This window comes from Mus caroli, unplaced genomic scaffold (assembly GCF_978045245.1).
Source record: "Mus caroli unplaced genomic scaffold, Mus_caroli_1 scaffold_17, whole genome shotgun sequence".
In the NCBI taxonomy this organism is placed as follows: Eukaryota; Metazoa; Chordata; class Mammalia; order Rodentia; family Muridae; genus Mus; species Mus caroli.
This window is the reverse complement of record NW_028227272.1, coordinates 81504348-81511933: the sequence shown is the minus strand read 5'-3', so window position 1 is coordinate 81511933 and position 7586 is coordinate 81504348. Positions and strand designations below refer to the sequence as shown.

General features: G+C 44.2%; 1 pseudogene; it reads left to right on the top strand.

Moving 5' to 3' along the window:
- Nucleotides 1-1612: 1612 nt before the first annotated feature.
- On the top strand, nucleotides 1613-2606 carry LOC110311345 (transmembrane protein 126A pseudogene; annotated as a pseudogene).
- The last annotated feature ends 4980 nt before the right edge of the window (nucleotides 2607-7586 follow it).

The following is a 7586-nucleotide window of genomic DNA, read 5'->3' as shown; positions in this document are numbered from 1 at the left end:
TACATCAGGAGCACATTGAACTCACATGGTAAGACAAGACACAAGAGAAAATGAGCCCAAAGAACTGAACTCACTGTGAATCCTTATTCTCACGGGCTTTAACCCATTTCTAGATGACCTCATTTCCTTTCAAGAGACAACATTAATTCACTCATAAGGAGGGAGTTTCCATAACGTAGTTGCACTGACTAGTCCCACTTCTCAATACCACTGGAGTAAAGACCACACTTCCAGTGTGTGAAGCAATGGGACACAAACCACATCTAAACCACAGAGTGGTCTGCCCCCCTTCTCTTTCCTCTTTCTTTCCTGCTTTTGTGTGTGTGTGTGTGTGTGTGTGTGTGTGTGTGTGTGTGTGATGGGGTCAGATATAGGTGCGGGTTATTGGTCCACCTTAACAGTCTTCCTCAATCACTCACTGATGGCCAGTGTGAACGAACAACTTGACAGACTCTAGAATCACCTGAGAGAGGTCTTCCACCGCGTCTGTGTGGAAGATTACCCTAAATGCGTTTGGATGGACAACGTGCCCCTGTGGGTAGTATCACTCGGCAGCTGGAACACTGGACTGTATATATAGAGAAAGGGGAATAGAGTCATGGCAGGCATTGATGACAGTTTCTGATTCTGGTTGCATTTTCTCCTTGACTTTTCACCTCATGATGGATACCCTTGCACTGTGAGTCAGAATACACGGCCCTTCCCCCTCCCCCCCTTTTTTTTTTATCTCTCCTGTAAGTTGCGTTTGTTGTGCACTTTACTGCAGCACCAGGAAAAGGAAACTAAACAAGCTTCCATTTCATTTTCGAAGTCCGGGTAATTTTCTGAACCGGATACTTGCTAACTGGCTAGACCAGCCGCCCACTAATCTCGAGCGTTCCTCCTGTCTCTGCCTCTCCTCTGCCGATAATATAGATGTGCAGCACGGCTCCCATATTTTATGTCTGTGTGTTTATGTGTTTATTTATCGAACTCAGGCCCTCAAGCTTACATGGCAAACATCGTCACCCACAGCATCTTCCCAACCCCTTTTTAAAAGATGTTCTACAAATCCATATGACTCTGAAGAAGACTTGACTAACCAAAGTCACACTCCACAGGCTGAACTAAAAGACTTCTAGTGTCTTATGCCCATACGTGAACTTTTCTTTTACTGAGTTCACAAAAGTATTAAAAACTCTCTCCTGAGCACCTGGTTCTTGCCAGGGGCTGAAGTTTGTGGTCCGTGTTACCACGGAGGGCCATAGAGTTGTCTGTGGTCTGTGCTGCACCCTGAAGCCGTGTTGGTGTCTGTGGATCAAGCTGCCTGAGTGACCTGCGCTGCCATCTGAGGCCATGTTGATATCTGTAGTCCAGAGTACCTCTGAGGGCCTTGACTGGTTTCGGGGTCACATTACAGCTAGGAGCTGTGTTTGTGATCTGAACTGTCCCCAGGAACCATCTCGGGGCCTGTGATCCATGCTCCCAATGACAGCGAAGAGCAAGGCTGTGATGTGCGGTTGAGAGAGAGGAACATGGAAGGCTTCTGTGACACCCCCTCCCTTCCCTCACCCCCATCAAGACTGTCTCAGCCTAGACAGGAAGATACTAGAGAGAATTCTTAAGAAGTGATATGGGGATGCTGAAGTGTGGCTCTCCACAATTGGTGGCCTTTGATGGGAGGTGGGAGGAGAAGGATTCAGCGCTATTTAAGGGGCAGGCCATAGAGAGAGTTTGGATTTGCTCCGGTGAGTATATACATAACACAAGTTGGACTTATTTTTATTATTCTCACTTTTATTTTTAACTTTTTTTTTGTGGGAGGAGGTCACAGTGGGGTGGGGGAGCAGAAATGGAAGGACTGGGAAGTGGGTATGGTGGAAATTTTCAGAGAATCAATAAAATATTATGCTAAAAATTCTCTCGAGCCAAAGATGGAGCCCAGTGACCAGAGCAAAAGTTGCGGTAGACTCCAACACGGGAGGACCTGGGCAAGCACCCACCAGAGGCTGGAAAGGCAGCCATAAGCTGCCGTCATTCTATAGAGTGGTCCGAGATGGAAAGTCATAAGTTAGTCTAGCAAAGACGTTTTAATATTCGATATTATATCCAGAAAAATTAGACAACTTCCAGAACCAGAAAGTAATCTGCTTGAACACGAAACAGATTTAATGCTGATATGGGGGGGGGGAGGTGGGGGCTAATAGCAAACAGTCTATTTCGGCACATCTTGACACAAGCGCCGGTAGCTTCTAGCTTACGCAATCCTGTTTTTGACAGCGAATCTGTCCTACAATAGCTTTGTAAGTTTACCTTTGGAGTACAGGTGATTTGAACTTTGAAGCCTGTACCACCACACAGGGTGCACTAGTTGGTTTTGTTGTGGGTGATCTGTATCCAATCTTTTGGCTATACCCCTGAATGGGGGCCTTGCTGCCAAGTATGGATCAAGCCCTTTACCACAGATGGGAAAATCTTTAGTTACTGTAGTTTCTAAGCCTGTCTTTAGAAAAATGTTATTTCCTACTTTACCTCAGACCACGTTTGCAGCATACCTTGGGTCTAGACAATATAAACTCCTCGTAAAGGCCCTTCGGTTACCCGAACCTGGCTTAGAGATTCACTGATTTGAAGTAACTATATACAACAAAAATAAAATGGTGGAAAAAGTTCTCTCTTACATGCCTGCTTTTGCATACCTTTTCAGGGCAGTAAGGGACACTATTCACCTTTGAACCACTCAATTTGCTGAGGGTTGACTTAGGGTAGGCAAAATGAAGAGGGAAGAGCAGGCCTTCTGAGGATCCAGACGACTGGAGCCTCCTCTCAGAACAGCACTACCATGTTAATGAGCAATGAACAGGACATCACATGTGGGTGACTTTGGCTTCCTACTCCCCTTCCTCTCTGCCTACCTCTAATGTCAGCTATCACGCTAGTGGACTTTCTCTGAGAGAGATGACTGACATTTTGCTAATGCTCTTCTGTTTTCCTGGGAATTGCCTTCATTAAGTGCAAACTAGATGTGGGCGTGAATTCTGAACCTGGGGCAACACTTAACCAGGGAAGTTCTATCAGAAAAGTCTCAGATTTGTGTCTTTTGAAGAGATGGGGATGGGTTTTACTTCTGAGAGACTCCGGCAGGATCAAATCGGCATTTATGATAAGAAGGTGTATATATGTTTCTCCTCTTTTCCACTCTCTCATTTCTTCCTTCTTGAGTTTAAACAACCACCTGAGTGTTCATGCCACTTCACACTTTGCTGTCAGGACAACAGGGCCACACAGCCTCGATGCCACAGGCCTCCAGGAGTCATGTAAGATGGCCAGTACTCTTCAGTGCTAGGAAGTCCTCTCTCCAGTAGGATTTCCCTCAGAAATTTAATGCACTCCCTTATCGACGAGTAGCTCCACCAAGAATATGTGTCTGTTTGTTTGCTTGTTTGTGGCCTTAGAAGAGTTTTCTCTATTTGTTTCACAAGATTTATATAATTTTGGTTTTGGTCTCATTTGTCAGAGAACCCTGGCCAAGAAACAAGCACAAATCCACACAATATCCCCAAGGATAGGAACACCTGGATCTGCTTGGAAACCTTTTTAAATACTTTAAGTTGTAACTTTTTAAGAATTCTCAAGAAGAGGAAATGTATGACCTGAATATTTCCAATCTTTGTTTCCCCTGCCCTTTCAAAGACAAATTCAGTATGTGAGCCCCTGCACAAACTCAATAAATCATTGAGTTTATTTAATATCTATTTAATAATACATTTTAATGGATTTTTAGAGACCTTTATACAATACATTTTTTATCCTCCATATTTTATTCCCCACCCCCATCCACCCTCCAACTGCTATACATCCCACACCTCCTCCCCACCCTACCCCATCTCCAAGTGGATGGCCCCTCCTGCCACCTCACCTGACCTCTAAACTCCCTGGGGCCTCCAGTCTCTTGAGGGTTAGGTGCATCATCTCTGAATCAACACAGACCCATAAGTCCTCTATTGTATGTTGGGGGCCTCATATCAGCATTGGTGGTTCAGTGTTTGAGAGATCTGAGAGGTCCAGACTAACTGAGACTGCTGGTCCTCCTACAGGATCATCCTTCTCCTCAGCTTCTTTTAGCCTTCCCTAATTCAGCAACAGGGGTCAGCTCCTTCTGTCCATTGGTTGGGTGCAAATATCTGCATCTGACTCTTTCAGCTGCTTGTTGTGTCATGCTAGGTCCCTTTTTGTGAGCACTCTGTAGCTTCAGTAATAGTGCCAGGTCTTGGGACCTCCCCTTGAGCTGGATCCCACTTTGGGCCTGTCACTGGACCTTCTTTTCCTCAGGTTCACCTCCATTTCAATCCTTGTAATTCTTTCAGACAGGAACAATTATGGGTCAGAGATGTGACCATGGGATGGTAACCCCATCCCTCACTTGATGCCCTGTCTTCCTGCTGGAGGTGGACTCTACAAGTTCCCTCTCCCTACTGTCTGGCATTTCATCTAAGGTCCCTTCCTTTGATTCCTGAGAGTCTCTCACCTCCCAGGTCTCTGGAGCATTCTGAAGGGTTCCCACAACCTCCTATTTCCTGAGGTTGCCTGTTTCCATTCTTTCTACTGGCCCTCAGGGCTTCAGTCCTTTTCCTTCTCCCAATACCAGATCAGGTTCCCCTCTACCCCCCAACTCCCCCCATCCCTCCCCACTTGTGATTGCTTTCTTCTCTCTTCCAAGTGGGACTAAGGCATCCATGCTTGGCACTTCAGCTTGTTGACCCTTTTGAGTTTTGTGGGCTGTATCTTGGGTATTCTGTACTTTTTAAAAAAATTCTTTTTGGCTAATATCTACTTATTAGTGAGTACATACCATGCATGTCCTTTTGGGTCTGAGTTACCTCATTGAGGATGATAGGGAAAAAAAAGAAAGTATCTTCAATAAATGGTGCTGGTCTAACTGGCTGTCTATATGTAGAAGAATGAAAATAGACCCATATTTGTTACTTTGTACAAAGCTCAAGTCCAAGTGGATCAAGAACTTCAACATAAAACCAGATACACTGAATCTAATAGAAGAGAAAGTGGGAAAGAGCCTTGAACTCATTGGCACAGGAGAAATTTTTCTAAACAGAACTCCAATGACTCATGCTCTAAGGTCAAGAATTGATAAATGGGACCTCATGAAACTGGAAAGCTTCTGTAAGGCAAAGGACATAGTCAATAAGCCAAATCGGCAGTCTACAGATTGGGAAAAAACCTTCACTAGCCCCACACCTGATAGAGGGCTAGTATCCAAAATATATAAAGAACTCAAGTAGTTAATCAACAAAAAAACAAACAACCCAATCAAAAAATGGGGTATAGAACTAAACCGAGAATTCACAACTGAGGAATCTCAAATGGCTGAGAAGCACCTAAAGCAATGTTCAAAGTCCTTAGTGATCAGAGAAATGCAAATCAAAATGACCTTGAGATTCTACCTTACACCAATCAGAATGGCTAAGATCAAAAACTCACGTGGTGAGGATGTGGAGGAAGAGGAACACTCCTCCATTCTTGGTGGGATTGCAAACTGGTACAACCACTCTGGAAATCAATCTGGAGGTTCCTCAGAAAATTGGAAATATATCTACCTGAAGACCCAGCTATACCACCCTTGGGAATATACTCAAAACATGCCTCATCATGCCACAGGGGTATGTGTTCTACTATGTTCATAGCTGCCTTTGTGTGTGTGTGTGTGATAGCCAGAAGCTGAAAACAACCCAGATACCCCATGACAGAAGAATAGATACAGAAAATGTGGTTCATTTACACAATGGAATACTACTCAGCTATTAAGAACAAAGACATCCTGAGCTTTGCAGGCAAATGGATGGAACTAGAAGATAGCAATACATCTTGGTTACACTTACTCAGCTCCTACCCAACTCATTCAAGATCCGTCCTCCCTTTCCTATGCCCCCACTTTGTATCCTTTAAAATAAAGACTGTCTTTCATCTGTTATCCTTGTTCTCTGGCTCTTACAGTCCCCCTCCTGTTCTGTAGTGTCCCCTGGGACTTAAGTGTAGGGATTGTGTTATAAAAAGTATTAACTGGGGATAGGCATTTGAAAGTCAGTTTACCTTTGCATTTTGACCATTTGTAGATTTCTATAATGATCTCCATCAGGTTCAAGGACAGGCATTCTCTGATGAAGGGTGAGAGCTGAGCATATTTGTGGATATAAGGATACGTATTTAGTATACTGATAATTATACTGGTTAACATATTCCAAAGAAGGGTTCCAAAGGGGAATGGATTTAGTATTCTATCATGCTTTCCATTATCCATTCCTTACTTGCCTTCCCTTAGATCTTTATTTTTTTCTTTTAATTGTTTATTTTATTTATTTACATTTCAGATGTTACTCCCTTCCTGGTTTCCCCTTCCCCTGCCTCTCTCTATGAGGGTGCTCCCCACCTGCCTACCAGCTCCCACCTCAGTGTCCTATCGTTCCCTTATGCTGGGTCATCAAGCCTCCACAGGAACAAGGGGCTCCCCTCCCAGTTATGTCAGTTATCCTCTTCTACATATCCAGCTGGAGCCATGCTCCCCCACCCCCAATGAGTATTCTGTGGTTGGAGGTTTAGTCCCTGGGAGCTTTGAGGGGGGTCTGGTTGGTTGATATTGTTGTTGTTCTTCCTCTGGGGTTGCAAAACCCTTCAGCTCCTTCAGTCCATGCCCTAACTTCTCCATTGAGGTTTCTACGCTCAGTCCAATGCTTGGCTGTGTGCATCCGCATCTGTATTGGTCAGGCTCTGGCAGAGCTTCTGAGGATACAACTATACCAGGCTCCTGTCAGCAAGCACTTCTTGGCACCAGCAAGTGTCTGGGTTTAGTGTTTACAGATGGGATGGATCCCTAGGTGGGGGCAGTCTCTGGATGGCCTTTCTTTCAGTCTCTGCTCCACTCTTTGTCCCTGTTTTGATAGGAGGAATTCTGGATTAATATTTTTGAGGTGGGTGACCTCATCCCTCAACCAGGGGCCGTGCCTCTCCACTAGATATGGCATCTCCCAGTACCTGTCCACACTTCTTTCCCCTGAACCAAATATCTGTGCCCCTCATATCATCTGGCATATGGTATCAGCTCAGAGCTGTTATGAGATCTTACTTTATCTAAAGACTTGTTCAACAGTAGAAAGGAATCATAATACAAATTAGAAAGCAGCCTGTTATAAAATTAAATTAATAAATCACAGCCATTGTGTACCTTAGGGACGACGACATTTCTATAGTTTTGTTGGCTCTGGACTGCTACCAGTGGGGTTTGCTCCCTCATGCTATATAGCATTGTTGTGTCTTTAGCTCCTCTTTTCCAAATATATTCCAAGAATTATGGCACACGGAACTTATCAGTCATGTGTTAAATAGTTTAACTTCATCCTTTATTGTCAGCTTTATTAAACTACTCCAGTTTCTGCCTTCAATCATGCAAGTGTCAATGGTATCTCCTCACTAACTAACTCATGTCGCTAATGTTTGTGATGTACAGTAAATGAGTGAGAAATTGGCAGACACTTTGAAAAATCACAGCCCTTGTCAACTGTTGAAAGACAAAATCCTTAAGAGATCTCGTGGCT